The 15,846-nt window shown below is 51.2% G+C and overlaps 1 protein-coding gene across 2 annotated transcripts in view; it reads left to right on the top strand.

Moving 5' to 3' along the window:
- LZTS1 (leucine zipper tumor suppressor 1) overlaps positions 1-15,846 on the top strand; it is a 59,713-nt gene that overhangs the window by 33,315 nt on the left and 10,552 nt on the right. The gene's annotated exons all lie outside the window — the stretch shown is intronic.

Raw genomic sequence — 15,846 nt, 5'->3', positions numbered from 1 at the left:
ACAAAGACTCAGGGGCTCCCAGCAGCTCACCTCGGTCCCAGCAACTGCTCACCCATGTACTGGGAAGTGAATGCAGCTGTGTCTGTCCCACCAGGACAGTCCTGCCTTTGTGTGCTTGCCCCAGGCTGTGTGAGGCAGTGGATGAGCTCAGGCCTATGCCCTGCAGTTCTGGGTTCTAGAATCAGCACTTCTAGCTGTGACCCCTGGACTCTGCTTTCAGTACCTGCCCAGAGGTGTTGTGAGAACAAGTGAGATCAGGACCCAAGGCAAGGTGCTTGAGGTATAAGGGGCCACAGCTCCCTACAGACCGCTGTACTCAAAGCACCTGGTAGGTGGTCCATTGGACCCAGGACTCACCACTTCCTAGCTGCTTCCCATTCTTTGTCTCTTGTGGTCAACAAAATGCTGAGTGGGAGTTTCCGTCGTAGCTCAGCGGTAACAAACCCGACTAGTATCCATGAGGAAGCGGATTTGATCCCTGGCCCCGCTAAGTGGGTTAAGGATCCAGCGTTGCCGTGAGCTGTGGTGTAGGTCGCAGACACGGCTCGGATCCCACGTTGCTGTGGTTGTGGTGTAGTCCGGCAGCTGCAGCTCGGATTCAACCCCTATCTTGGGAACCTCCATATGCCTCAGGTGTGGCCCTAAAAAGACAAAATAAATAAGTAAATAAAAAAAGCTAAGTGGCTGAGGGGAGGAGACAGGGAGGTCAGGAGATGTCAAACCTCCCTCCCCAACATCCTCATCCCCCACCTGTCCCTTGTGGGAAGAAATGTGGCTAATACATAAGGTAACTATACATCTCAGTTTGTCTGCTGTCCTGGTATAATCCGGTTTATTTTATTTATGTTTTTTTTTTTTTTTTTTTATTTTTTGCTGTGCCTGAGGCACGCGGAAGTTCCTGGGCCAGGGATCCTTGAACCCACACCACAGCAGATGCGAGATGTTATAGCAGTAACAACTCCAGATCCTGAACTCAATAGGCCACCAGGGACACCCCCCCCCCCCCCCTGCCACCCACCACTGCCATTTACTCTTAAAGTCTCCAAATTATATAGTCACCCTACTGATAGCCTGTGCTGTGTTCAGAGCTTCTGTGTTCCTGGGAAAGATTGTGTTTGCAAATCATGGCTTTAATGGGACACAGAGAGAACCAAGGCTGGCTGGCAGGTTGGCTCCGTGACGTATTTGTGCTGCATGCATGTCTCCCTGGCTGTAGTCACCCCACCCCCATTCCCACCTTTCAGTGACACTGCCTGCAGGACCCGGAGAAGGAGCCCCGTAGCCAGTACAGTGGGGATGGTGAGGTCCATGCGGCTGCAGTGCAATGGATTACAATATGCAGGCTACTCAGGGGTATTCTGGAAGGAATCCGTGTGCTAGGAATGAGGGCCAGCATCCCGTGCCTGGGTTTTCTATTGGAAGAGGACTGCTTAGCCCGAGAAGTCTTTGCAACCGTCCTGGGGCAAAGACAATATCTTATACCCTCGGTCCAAGCCCTGAAATATCTGGAGTTCCCTGATACTCTATCCCTACACTATACTCACTGTCAATTTCCTGAGCCCCCAAGTGTCTCCCTGGGAAGGTGGCAGAGAGGGAGGGAGGGAGGCAATGGGGAAGGAAGGGTGCTTGCCCACCTTTCCCCAGAAGCAGCCACGGTCAGGGAGCTCATCCTGGCAGAGGGAGGAGCATGAAAGAAAGCACCGAGAGGCAATTTGGGAAACCACGAGCTATTCAGCATCATTGAAGCATGAAGGGCAGCGAGGGACAGAAGCATAGCTGGAGGGACCTTCAAGGCCCCATGTCTCCACGTGGCACTTGAGAGCCTCTTTAGGCACCCGTGGTTCTGGCAGGTAGGAACCCCTACCAGGTAAAGCATCACAGAGGTGGAGCAGACAGGAATGAGGGCCTTAGGGGGCGGTCGCGGGCCAGCCCTGCGGGATCCCTGGGCTTTGACGAGAGGTTAATGATCTCGCTGGCGAGGGATGCAGGCTCCGGGAAGGAAGGGGAGTTGCTTGATGCTCCCGAGAGGCTCCTTTTCGAGATGTTAGGTTTCTAGTTCACCACCAAGAACATGCCCTGGAGAAGGAAGTGGGGCAGAGGTGACACAGAAGTCAAAATTCCCCAGGCACACACGTCAGATGCTATCAAGAGAGGTTGAACGCAGGACACGTAGAGACTTGTCAGGAATGGTTGTGGATTTCCCCTGCTGTGTTCAGAGATCTCAACAGACAGGCCATGCCTTTGAACAGACATACACACACACACACACACACACACACACACACACACACACTCAGGCGCACCGACAGCTCCAGATACCCAAGGCCACACTCCCTAAGGGGCCAGGTTAAGTTCTTCGAGGTGGTTCTTCTAGGTCACTTCTAGCATCCAGAGCAAGGACTTCCCCAATTCCAGCCACTTTCTGAATTCTGCAGCCTACCAGCTCTCCCCCAGCTCCCACCTAGCCCCACACACAAACTCACACATACTGGATACACTCAGTGGGTATAAAAGCCACTCTGTGGTGGGAATAAGGGGTGTGGGTGAGGAGGGGAGGGGGGCATCTTTAGAACAAGTGCCCCCCTCTCTGATCCACCCTCCATCCTTCTCCTCCACCTACCTGCCTTCTGGAAGACTCAACGCCTCCTTCTGCTGTAAGATCTTCCTCTTCTATTCCCAAAGCAGAGCTCTCTCAGGGGCCTTGGAGGCGGTTGAGGGCTTTCTACCCTGCCTGCTTCTTTCTCCTCTCTTTTGCTACCTGTCCTTGTCACACCCCCTCACCAACCAAACTTATGAGTGCCAGTTTGCCACTGATTTTCATGCAGAAATACCACTTACCGCCCTCCACCCCAGTTCATGGCTGATGCTGATTTCAGCTTCCATCCGGCTCCTGTGAGCTCAGTCTTTTTAAAGCAGTCCCTCTCAGCATAGAAAGATATTTTCACCCCAGCCCTTCCTTCTCTCCTGTTAAAGAAGGTTCTAAGTGGGAAGAAAGCTGGCCAGGGAGCCAGGAGGCCAGGCTTCCAGCCCCAGCCCTGCTCTGGCCTTGCTGAGTGGCCTTGGACAAGTCACACACCAAGGGCCCCAGTGGCTTCTTATCAGGGAGGATGGAAGCAGCATCTCTGGGTTTTTCTTCATTCTGTTTCACTTGTGACCTGGTACCAACTTGTTTCCCATCCTACTCATGGCCCCAGGTCTCTCACCCTTTTAAGCGGATTAATTAGGTGGGCATCTCTGTGCTGCCTTCCATGGCATCACAGAGAGTCCTTTTTCTGCTCAGGTGGGCACCGCATAGTTCAGAGGCTCCCTGCCTTTCCCCATCCCTGGCTCCTTGTATGAAATGAAATGTGAGGTCACTCCCCTGCTGGATTTTCCTCAGGGAACCTGGTCTAGAGAGTAAAGAGACCCATATGTGGAGCTGGGACAGGGAGGGAAGAGTCAGAATTCTGGAGAGATGGAGCCACGAAGGCATTTCACAGCATCGGGGATCCTGAGGGAACCTGAGACATCTCCCACTCAATTCAAGATGCTAGGTTGTCTGGAGTTCCCGTCGTGGCTCAGTGGTTAACAAATCCGACTGAGAACCATGAGGTTACAGGTTCAATCCCTGGTCTTGCTCAGTGGGTTAAGGATCTGGCATTGCCGTGAGCTGTGGTGTAGGTTGCAGACACGGCTCGGATCCCACGTTGCTGTGGCTCTGGCGTAGGCTGGCGGCTACAGCTCTGATTAGACCCTTAGCCTGGGAACCTCCATATGCCACGGGTGTGGCCCTAGAAAAGGCAAAAAGACAAAAAAAAAAAGATGCTAGGTTGTCTGATTTGCCAAAGGCTAACCAGGTACCAATTTGGTACCTGGACCAGGGATGTCTTGTCACTAATAGTGTGTCACCACTGCCCTTTCCTAAGCCCATGGCCCACATTTAACACAAATTCTTCCCTAATGAACCTGACCCTGACCTCAGAATACTTTAGGAAGCCACAGAGATGGCAAATAGGGCAAACCTAAGTTTGAATCCCTGTCTGAGACCTGCGGTTTCTGATGTAGACCTGGTATCTTCAAATTCACTCTTCCAGGAGATGCCCACTCAGTCTGCACTCTGGGGTGGCAAGGGATTGGCACACAGGGGAGGGCCATCTGTCCCCTTCCATTCTGGCCTCCAAAGCCCTAACTGGTCCTGGGTTCCTTATTTCTGACCAAAGGAGATGGGAAGACGTCCAGCCAGATTCCCAGCCCTCTGGATGTCTTATCCGCTCCCCCGTTTAAGATCCGAGCTGCAGTTCTTTAGATGCTGTCCCTCTGCCAGGAGGAGAAGCGCCCCCCCCCTCACTGGCTCCCCTCACCCGCACTGCCCAGGTTCCTGATGCCTGGTGGTACCCAAGTCATGAATGTGCATAAAGCTCGCCTTCTGCTCCCTCACGTGGGAGCCGCCGCTGCACTAGCAGCTGTGGGGTTAAATTTGCATGAGCTTTGCATGTAACTGTGGCTTTATTTTTGGAAGGGAGAAGGGCAGGTTGGGATTGCTGGGGAATCGTGTTCCTGAGGAGAACCGTCAATCAGCGCTGCTGAGACACTGGCTGCCCACCGCGCCGGAGGAAGGCGCCGCCAGCAGCTGAACCCCAGGACTTGCACACAAAAGGCTGCGGGGCAGAATGGCTTTTCATTCCTCCCCAGCCGTGGGAAGCAGAATTGCTTCCGATTGTTCACCCCATGGAATGACTCAGCCTGCCAGCGATTTCCCTTTCACTCTCTGCCTTTCCACCGAACCTGAGTGCACTTAATTGAGAGCTGCGTGGGCCCCTGCTCGCACCTCGGCACCCTCAGCCTCTCCGCATGCCGCCCACGCTTCCCAGCCCCTCCCTCCTCCATTCTCTCCTCTCTTCCATTCATCCATTCACTCAAAAAAAAAAAAAAAAAATATATATATATATATATATATATACTGAGCTTTGCACGTGGAGCCCTCCAGAGATTTGGGAGGTTAGCAGACCGGACTGAGATGATTAACCAGCTCCCAGGTTCACCCCTGCCCTAGCCCTGGCCCCAGCCCTTGCCTGACCCTCATTTAAGCGGCAAATGGCAGGAGAGGTCAAGGACAGGAATACACCAGCACTGGAATCCCAGATAAGGAAACGGAGTAGGGCCACTGTGCTGGGGGGAGGAGCAGAGTGTCAGGGGAGAGTCCTCTTGAAAGGGGAGTCAATTAATCCTGGGCACGCGCCCCATTTAGCCCCAGAGAGACCTCTGCTGGGGATCTGGCTGGGTGCCCGCCCACCAGCCGGGTGCAGCCAGCCCCCCCTCCCCAGCCCCAGCTGGCAGATGCCACGGGACGGGACGGACCGCTCTCACATCTCTGTAAGCCCCAGCTGCCCTTCTGGAGGCTGAAAGGCAGGTCTGGCGGCTGCCAAGTCCCCAGCAACCCTAGCCCTGCCCCCACAGGGAGGGGGTGGGGGTGTCAGCCTTCCCCCAAAGACCTGCTCTTTTAACTTCAAGATATGGAAGGATCTAATTCCAGCATCTTTCCCCACTGCTTCGTAATTTCAACCAGCGCTTTGGTTTGAATTCATCCATTGTGTACTGTTCTGACTGTGGTCAAGCATTTTCATAGATGCATTTCATTTAATCCTGACAGTTGCTCTGTGAGGTGGCTATCAGCTGTGCTTAGCTAACACGTGAGGAAATAGAGATGCTGAAAGGTTAAACCTTCTGCCAGATGACAAAACAGATCCATCAATCTGTGATTCTCTGTCAAAGGCCTAATGCAATCACGCAGGTAGAGCACAGTCTATGGAAGGGGTCTGATGAAGCTCTGGGGTCTCCTGTGGACCCAGAGCTGTGCAGGCAAAAGCACTGCCCTTGGGGCACTTGCTTGCAGGGGCAAACAGGTCACAGCAGATGGGGCAGAAATTGTCCCAGAGCATGGGAGGCAGAACCAGGATTAGAGCTCTGAGTCCCTTGACTTCCCGCCAAGGGTCCAGCCATTGTAGGGCTCCCCACAAGGAATGGCAGGTGTGCTTACTCTATGGCTATTGGCACCACCCCATGGACCCGAGAAGCAGGAGGGAAGAATGTATAAGAAAGGATAACCCCCAGAACCAGGTGACTTGACACCAGCATCTTCTGCCAGGGTGCCTGGAAGAGGGAGCGCAGTGTCTCCTTAGACTTGGGCTGCTATCACAAAGCCACGGACTGAGGAGCATAAATAACACGTTCTCAGTTCTGGAGGCTGCGAAGTCCAAGGTCAGGCACTGGCAGATTTTGCCTCTGGTGAGACCTCTCTTCCTGGCTTGTAGATGGCTGTCATTTTACTGTGGCCTCACATTGTGGGGGTGGGGTGGGAGTGAGGAGAGGAAGGGGCCAGGAGGGAAGGGATCAAAAACCTGGACCTCTCTGGTCTCATAAAGGCACTAATTCCGTCATGAAGACCCCACCCACAGCTTCATCTAAAACGAATTCCCTCCTAACACCATCACATTGGTGATGCATTTTAGGAGGACACAAACATTCAGTCCATAGACAGACGATAGAGTGAGGATCTTTATCTCAGTTCCTTTTTTGGGGTGGGGGGTCTTTTTTTATCTTTTTAAGGCCACACCTGCGGCATGTGGAGGTTCCCAGGGTAGGGGTCAAATTGGAGCTATAGCCGCCAGCCTACACCACAGCCACAGCAACGCTGGGTCCTCAACCCACTAAGTGAAGCCAGGGATCAAACCCATGTCCTCATGGATGCTAGTCAGGTTTGTTAACTGCCGAGCCATGACGGGACCTCCTTTACCTCAGTTCTATATGAGAGAAACAATTAAAAACCTCCACGCGCTGGAGGCAGAGAGCTGGCTCTAACCCAGCAAGCTCCCGCCAGTTCATCTTCTATCTTAAACTGGTGCTGCCTTTTAACTCCTTTTAAGTCTGTCTCGTCTCTCAACCATCCCACTGAAAACAGGGATTCTGCCTTATGTGTCTTTGTCTTGGACTTTGAACAGGACTGGAAGGTCAAGGAGAGGGTCAGTTTCCTTCTTCCCAAGGTGACCCACTGACTCAAATGAAGTGCAAGAGATGCATGTTTGGGTTGAAAACAGATTGGGATTCTGGTTTCGTAGAGTTGGCTTCTGACCTACATGTGTGGGATCGCAGTTGAAGTCATACGTCCTCCCTTCCAAGAACTTGGCCAGTAATGCTTGTGCTCTCTGTGAGCTGATTTTATTTAAACAAACAAACAAACATGTATCGAGCTCCTATTGTGTTCTTGGCCTTATGCTCAATACCACGTGAGATAGGAGGAAGCTTCAGCCCCATCCTGGCCTTCAAGGAGGTTCATTGGAGAGGTAACCCTTCACTCTTGAAAAACTCAATAATAAGACAAGAGCTGACTGCAGGCTGTGCCGGCTGAGTGCCAAGTGAGCTGAGTAGCAACTGCTGGCCCAGAGGAGGGGCTTCCTGTAGTTGGCTGGGTTTCCTGCAGTAGAAAGACAAGAGCCAGGCCTGGAAGAGGGTCGTTTTCTTCCTTTAAAAGGAAGCTGATGTTCCACGACCACATTCGAGTTCATTGGCACTGATAAAGTGCTCGCACGTGGTCTACCCTGAGGACTATGGGGGTGAGTAACAGTGAGTGTGAAGTGCTCAGAGTTCCCCAGATGGAATTGAACATGGGAACACAAAGGTGTGGTTCCCATGGCCAAGTGTAGAAGTTGTCTTGGACGGGCAATGCAGGCAGAGCTTCCAGCCTGACCCAGCAGCCACCAGCCATTCCTGGAGGCTGGCCAGCTCTCCCGCCATGGCTGGGGCCCACGCAGAGCCCCCCAGCAGCTTCCTCTGCCTTCTCAGGCATGGAACCCAGGGGCTGATCATACTAGAATGGAGCAGTGCTGCCCGTCCACAGGATGGAGTCCCATGACACACACACACACACGCACACACACACACGCACACCCTCCTTATACACGTGACCCACATAGATCTGGGAACTGGTCTCCCCCACCCCCAAATCTGGCAAATGGATTCCAGTTGGCCCTGTGCTGTTGGTAGGATGGAAGGGATACTAGTTTCAGACCTAGAAGTAGTGATGTGACCTGGGCAAGGCCCTTCCCTGCTCTGGGCCTCCACGTCCCCTCTGTGCAGTGAAGGAGTCGGGGTAAATGATCTGAGGTCCCTCGTGGCTCCAGTTATGGGATTTGACCATGAAGGATGGTGCCTTCAGTGTCCAGGCTGCCTCATGGCGGGGAGGTCCTCCACCACGAGAAGCTGGACAGCCTCTTTGTTGGGCAGAAGCTCCTCCAGCCCTCGGGTTACAGGTTCCTCCCACCCGCCTCTGCGGCTCCTCAGGCGGCACCTCCCCCAGCTAGGGTAACTCGTGGCAGGTGATCTGGGAATCCTTTTTCTGCTCTTGCTGTCCTCCTCTGATATATTGGCCAATAAGGGTCTCAGATGCCGCCTCTCCCTGCGGGGGTTTCCATTCGTGGGGAGGGAGCTTTAAAAACTAGGCATCTTCCAAGATACAAAGAAAATAAATCTTAGAAGACTTCCCACACATGTGAAGAAGTAATTCTTTATAGGAGGGTTCTTGCAACAAAATGGGAACATCTGAGTGGACGGAAGAAAATGTGAGGATCACTGCAAAGAATGTACACGGGTGGACCCCGAATCTAAAATATTGAATAAAGCAATCGAGGTTGCAGAGTGGTACACACAAGTGGATACCATTTCTATAAGGTAGAAATCAAACCAATACGTATTCTTAGATGCTAAAAATATATTCAGCCAGGGAGTTCCTGTCGTGGCGCAGTGGAAACGAATCCAACTAGGAACCATGAGGTGGCGGGTTCGATCCCTAGCCTTGTTCAGTGGGTAAAGGATCTGGTGTTGCTGTGAGCTGTGGTGGAGGTCACAAACTCAGTTCAGATCCCGCATTGCTGTGGCTATGGTGTAGGCCAGCAGCTACAGCTGCAGTTGGACCCCTAGCCTGGGAACCTCCATATGCCATGGGTGCAGCCCTGAAAAGACAAAAATTAAATATATATATATATATATACATATATATAACATATATGTATATATATATATATTCATCCAGGAGTTCCCATTGTGGCTCAGCAGGTTAAGAACCTGATACAGTGTCCTTGAGGACACAGGTTCAGTCCCTGGCCCTGCTCAGTGGGTTAAGGATCCAGCATTGCCGCAAGCTGCAGTGTACGTCACAGGTGTGGCTCGGATCTGGTGTTGTCATGACCGTGGCATAGGCCAACAGCTGCAGCTCCGATTCAGTCCCCAGCCTGAGTACTTCCTTATGCCACAAGTATAGCCATAAAAAGAAAAAAAATGTTCAACCATAAACAAACATACCCACAAAATTCACAATAGGGATTACCCCAGGAGAGGGAGAGATGGGGTAGGGAAAGGGGGTTTCCACTTTGAGATGTTTTATTTCTGAAACAATTGTCAATTCTGTACAAGTTACTTAATTGATTTTTAAAAATTTTTTTAAAATTTTTATTTCCCCAATACATTTTTTCCACTGTACAGCAAGACGACGCAATTACACATACATGTATACATTCTTTTTTCTCCCATTATCATGCTCCATCATAAGTGACTAGACATAGTTCTTAGTGCTGCACAGCAGGATCTCCTTGCTAATCCATTCCAAAGGCAATAGTTTGAATCTTTAATTGATTTTTTTTTTTGGTGGTATTGCAATATTTTCAAAGTCGATTAAAACAAGAATTAAATAGGAGAAAGCTCTAATAGTGGTCCATCAGGAACGGGGGTGAGCTTTGGGGAGAACCTTGCCAGAGGCAGCCTTGTTCACTCTAGGGTTTGCACCTGCCCCCTGGGGGCCAGCCTTTCACCTTGGGACTCTTTTTTTTTTTTTTTTTTTTTAAGGGCTGCACCCACGCCATATGGAGGTTCCTAGGCTAGGGGTCACATCAGAACTACAGCTGCTGGCCTACACCACAGCCACAGCAATGCCAGATCTGAGCCTCATCTGCGATCTACACCACAGTTCGCGGCAACACCGGATCCTTAACCCCACCTTGGTCACTGGCCAGTGGAAAGACCAGGGCCACCTCATGGTTCCTAGTCGGATTCGTTTCCGCTGCACCGAGACGGGAACAACAGAACTCCCTTTGAAGTTGGCCCAAGTCTGTCCAAGCCTTGGGAATTAGGGCTGCGGGACCCCAAAGACTGAGTGTTGGGGGCGGGAACTGCACTGAGGTGACACACAATTTCTTTAGCTTCCCTTCCTTCCCAGTCCCTGGAGGAAGCAGGGAGTCATTAGCGAAGTCAGTAATCTAAGGCCAAGTTATTTGTTTCTCCCGAAACCCCGAAGCTCACACTGTGGCCACAACTGCTTCTCCCCCTGGTGTGGACGGAAGGGGGAGCAATAGTATTTCTCACCTTCCAGACAGACAGACCCCCTTTTCAACACCATGCCTCTATCTCCATATTCCAGAAAAGGACATCAGAGGAATGTGTCACCCTGGCGTGAGCCCCGGTTTCCTTGGGGAGGGAGGGTGCAGAGTGGATGGGGGGGTGGCAGCTGCGGTGGGAGTCTCAGCAGCTCCTGGCCTTGGGAGTTCCCAGGATCCCCTGGTCCTTGCCTGTCCTGGGGCAGCAGACACTCTGGGGGTGGGGAGGTGGTCGCATGGGGGAGGGGAGGCTGGCACTGGTTCTGGGGTAAATGTCCTGAATTCCCAGGGGATCCGATTCTGAGAAGCATAGGTCAGGAGGTCCTTTTCCGCCAGCTGTTTTTTGGCCATTTCTTCTCTTTTCCTCTCTTAAGACCTAAACTCTAATTCTCGTTGGATTTCTTCTGGAAAACCAGTGGGAGTCCAAGCAGGTGACGCTGACCTGCTCGGCGTGAGGGCCTGTGGCTCCTTTGCCTTTTCCTCTCTGCATCTTCTTGCCTCTTCCTTTCTGCTTCTCGCATCTCCAAGATCTGTGTGGTTGCTCACCACCACCCCGAGCACGTACTCCTGGCCAGTGGGGATTTGTTTCCTCGGGAGAAAAATGTGCCCTGCCCCTTGTCCTTTCTGAGGATAGAGACAGCCAGTCTGGTGGCGTGGGGGTGTGGTGGGGGGATCTAGGGTTTGGGAACTAGGGTGGATCACAGCCAAGTTTTCTGTGATGCTCTCTGCAAGTTGAAAACCGAACAAGTCTAGACACTTGAAGGTAATTAGTTTAGCCTCAAGTGGATCTGGCGATAATCTCAAACTTCAAAGCACCTCTGTGTGTTCAGACCTGGGGGATGGAGAGCAGGGGACCGGGGCTAAGGGACAGGAATGCGCTCGGGATCAGAGCCGGCGTGCCTCACCCACTCCTCGACTTTGCTGCTCTGCATCCTTTGTCTTTTTGCCCTCAGTCCCCCAGGGCCCAGCACTGCCTGTGCATCACACACCATCCTGGCTGCTGCTGAGGTCACTGGCGGAAGCTTACCTGGACCTAAAGCCTTGTCATCTTCCCCAAAGGGAACTAAAGCTACCGCCGGAGGCCACGAGCTTGATTTCCCCCCTCCAGGCTTTCTCTCTGCCAACTGACCTGGCTTCCGGGACAGGATCCCTGACATCTCTGAGCCTCAGCTACAGCCCCCAGCAATGTGCTTTCATGTGGAGATCATGAAATTTGGATCTGGGTTCAAACCCCACCTTGGTCACTGGCCAGTGGAAAGACCAGGGCCACGTCATCTGACCGCTCTGAGTTTTTGCCTGATTTTCTTCATTTTTTTTTTTTTTCTTCTTCTAGAAACTCTGGAGACAAAAACTTATGCACACCATAAACACTTTTTTTTTTGTCTTTTTAAGGCCATACCTGCAGCATACGAAAGTTCCCAGGCTAGGGGTCCAATCAGAACTGCAACTGCTAGCCTACACCACAGCCACAGCAACACCAGATGCGAGCCATGTCTGCCACCCGCACCAGAGCTCACGTCCATGCTGGATCCTCAACCCACTTAGCGAGGCCAGGAATCGAACCCCAGTCCTCATGGATACTAGTTGGGCTCATTACCACTGAGCCATGATGGGAACTCCCATAAACCTCTTTTAAAATGAAAGTATTGTAGGAGTTCTCTGGTGGCTTAGTAGCTAAGGATTTGATGTAGTCACTGCTGCGGCTCGGGTTCAGTCCCTGGCCCAGGAACTTCCGCAGGCTGTGAGTAGGGCCAAATAAATAAATAAATAGTGCAGTTCTATATTTAAAAAAAAAAAAAAAGATTATTATAGGTTAAAGGAAGTGTTACAAAGAAAATAAATAGGTTGGCCTAACAGAGAGGAACAGGGAGATGGATTTCTACAAGGGCAACCAGAGAAAGCCACCTCACAGGGGGGCTCTCATCCTGAGTTGAAAACTGAAGGATGAGAAAGGGAAATCGGTGATGAGGAGGGCCTAAGGGAAGAGGCTTGTCGCTGGCAGAGGCAGCAGCAGGGGCGGAAGCTCCTCGCTGGGAGAAGGCTTGGTGTGTTCAGCCAACAGGGAGAAAAGAGAGTGGCTGTCGTTGTGGGGAGGAGCCTGGGGCGGTGGGCAAAGCCGGGGCCTGCTGGGGCCTGCAGGACTCACGAGGAGTCTGCTTTGCTCTCAGCACAATGGAAAGCCTTCAAAGGTTTTCACCGGGGAGCATGGCGACTGTGACCCGCCAGATGCCTAGGATGAAAAGATTGAGAAAAGACATATTTGCAGGTGGTCTCAAGATAGGGGTGCAGCAGGAGAGCTGCAAGCAGATTCATTTTACATGCCTGCCCCATATCATAGTCCTGCTCCAGCTGCCCTATGCTTCTTGAAGCCACCTGAGTCCCATCCTTCTCTTGATCACACACACAGCTGGACAGCACCTGTCATGGGCCAAGCATTGCCCTTGACTTCTGTGAGTTTGCTTCACCCTCGTATGGATCTTGTGGAATCGTGATTATTTCCATTTTGTAAACCAAGAAACCTCAGGTTAATTTTCCTTCCTTGCTTTCTTTTCTTTTTTTTTTTTCTTTTTTTCTTTTTTTTTTTTTTTTGCTTTTTAGAGCTGCACCTGTGGCATATGGAAGTTCCCAGGCTAGGGGTTGAAGCACAGCTACAGCTGCTGTCCTGCACCAAAGCCATAGCAACGCAGGATCCAAGCCACATCCTCGACCTACACCACAGCTCATGGCAATGCCGGATCCCCAACCCACCGAGCGAGGCCAGGGATTGAACCTGCAACCTCATGGCCGCCAGTTGGGTTCGTTAACCACTGAGCCATGACGGGAACTCCAGAACTAGTTCTTAAAAATGGGGAATTCCCACTGTATTTCAGTGGGTTAAGAACTCAACAAGTATCCACAAGGATGCAGGTTCGATCCCTGGCCTTGCTCAATGGATTAAGGATCCGGCATTGCCTCGATCTGTGGGGTAGGTCACAGATGTGGCTCAGATCCAGCGCTACTGTGACTGTGGCGTAGGCCAGCAGCTGCAGTTCTGATTCCACCCCTAGCCTGGAAACCACTGTATGCTTTGGGTATGGCTGTGAAAATAAAAAATGAAGAATGAAATATAGCCGTTGAAGGTAGCCTAAGGACAATAAATGCTGGGGAGAACAATGATGACAATATAAATCATAGATACCAGTGAATATACCTCTCACTTAGTGAATGCCTTCTGTCTGAGAGGCTTTCAATAAATGTGCCAGACATCTCAGCTTCTGGTGGTATCCAATAAACCGTTCAACATGACCCTATGAGGTGGGCATCCTTGATTTTTCCCTCATTTTAAGAGGCCATCAATTCAATCAAAGCTTTTCACAGAAAAACATACGTGATGCTTACACCATAACGTTTTGTTGTGTTGCGCTTTTGTGATTGAAATGTACAATGTATTTTTTCATACCACAACCACTTTATTCTTCAGGATGACAATGCAAGTTTGAACCTGAGCCTTCACATTCAGAGTGTGAGGAGTCCTCTGGCTCCCTCAGCCATGCCCACACACCCTCATCACCCACGTGGGGTGCCTTTCACCCCTGTAGGATTGACAGGATAATTTAGAGCAGAGTAAAGAATGAGGGTTCCTTCAGCATTTCCTACTTTAGTCTTTCCCTCCCTTCATTGGATCATCTATCTCTCGATGGACTAAGAAATAATCCTTCTCAATGCATGACAACCACCCAGCCTCTCCTACCTCTGAAAGTCACGTGACCTATGCTCGGTGATTCGCCTGCCTCCGCCAGAGTGCCCGCATTGCTGTCTGGTGCTTTCCTCAGTCTGGTGATTGTCAAGGTCATTGTTACTGTTTTCAGCATGGATTATAAGATGCATTCCTATTACTCGAAAAAAAGAGAGACTTTTAAAATGTGTCTTGGAATTAGTCTGAAACTGAAGCTTACAGATGTGAGAATTTACCGCCTACCTCATGGCCAACAGGGAGCATAACTGGGAATCCAAACCCAGTCTCTCATGTACTTCTTCATATTCAATATTACCGTTTCTCTTCTCTTGCTCTCTTAAAACCCTCTGCATCAGGCCTTTCTTCCCTCCACCCCACCAAAACCACTCATGTCAAGGTCACTGGTGCCTCCACACGGCCACATCCATTGACTGACTCTCAGTCGCCATCTTGCTTCAGCAGCACTTGGCACCATCCTCATCCTTGTCTTTCCTGGGTCTCCTGCATCGCTGTCGAGCCTTCTCAGGGTCTCTTCCTCATTCCTCCTCACCTTCCTGACCTCCACGATCCAGTCCTCACATTTTGCTTGTCTGTATGCCTTTGCTTTTTCATCTAGTCTCAGAGCTAGCTTCTCTGCACAACTTGCACATGGAAATCGGCAGCTCCCACCGCTCCACACCCATCCTACTGCCTACTCGACATCACTCCTCGGATGTCTGAGAGGCTTTGCAAACCTAACGTCTTCAACTCCTATTTTCCACCCCCACTTCATCCCAAACTGGCTCCTTTTGTGGTCTTTTGCATCTCAATAAATGACAACTTCTTCTAGTTGCTTGGATAAAAACACCGAAGTCATCCTGGATGCCTCACTTTCGCTGCCTGCCTCCCATCTTTTAACAATCCTATCAGCCCGACCTTAAATTCACATCTAAAACTGAATCCATAGTCACCACCCTGGCCTGGTTGTGCTGGTCATTCGCCGGCCATAACTGACCCACCACATCCAGCCGTGACCTTCAACGACTTCTTCTCCACCAAGCAGCCCAGGGAACCCTCCACAGCCTAAGTCATATCCGGTTGTTTAAAAGCCTTCTGAAGGCTTCTCATCTCGATCAGATGAAAATCCAAAGCCGTTATGGCTGCCCAGTTTCTCTGTTGCCTGGCACCTGCCAGCTTTCCAAGGTCTACAGCCCCTGTGCACCCCCCCCCCCCATTACTAACTACTCTCCAGCCAGATTGGTCTCCTTGCTGGTCTCAAAAGCCCAGCACACTCCACACAAGGGCTTTGCTTCTGAGCTTCTTCTCTCCCTCTAGAGCTCCATGTGGCTTGCTCCATCATTTTCTTGAGGTATCTTCAAACAATACCCAACAGAGAGGCCTCTCTCGTCCTCCCAACAAAAAATAACCACCTCCCTTGGAGTTCCCACCGTGGCTCAGTGGGTTAAGGATCTGGCCTTGCCTCAAGCTGCAAAAGAGTTTGCAGATGCAGCTCAGAACCGGTGCCTGCAGCTGCAGCTCTGATTCAGCCCCTAGCACAATATGCTGCAGGTGTGGCCCTAAAAAGAAGAAGAAAAATAATAACCACTTCTCAGAATTCCATCTGACTCACTCTATTTCCTCCCGCAGCACATAGGTCGCTGGGGGTTGGACCCACTGATCTGTTTGTGGCCTGTCCCCACTATACTAAACTGTTACTGCTCCAGTCACTCCTGTATCCCAGTGCTGAGGACA

Source organism: Sus scrofa, chromosome 14, assembly GCF_000003025.6.
Source record: "Sus scrofa isolate TJ Tabasco breed Duroc chromosome 14, Sscrofa11.1, whole genome shotgun sequence".
NCBI classification, from domain to species: Eukaryota; Metazoa; Chordata; class Mammalia; order Artiodactyla; family Suidae; genus Sus; species Sus scrofa.
This window is presented reverse-complemented; position numbering and strand designations above follow the sequence as displayed.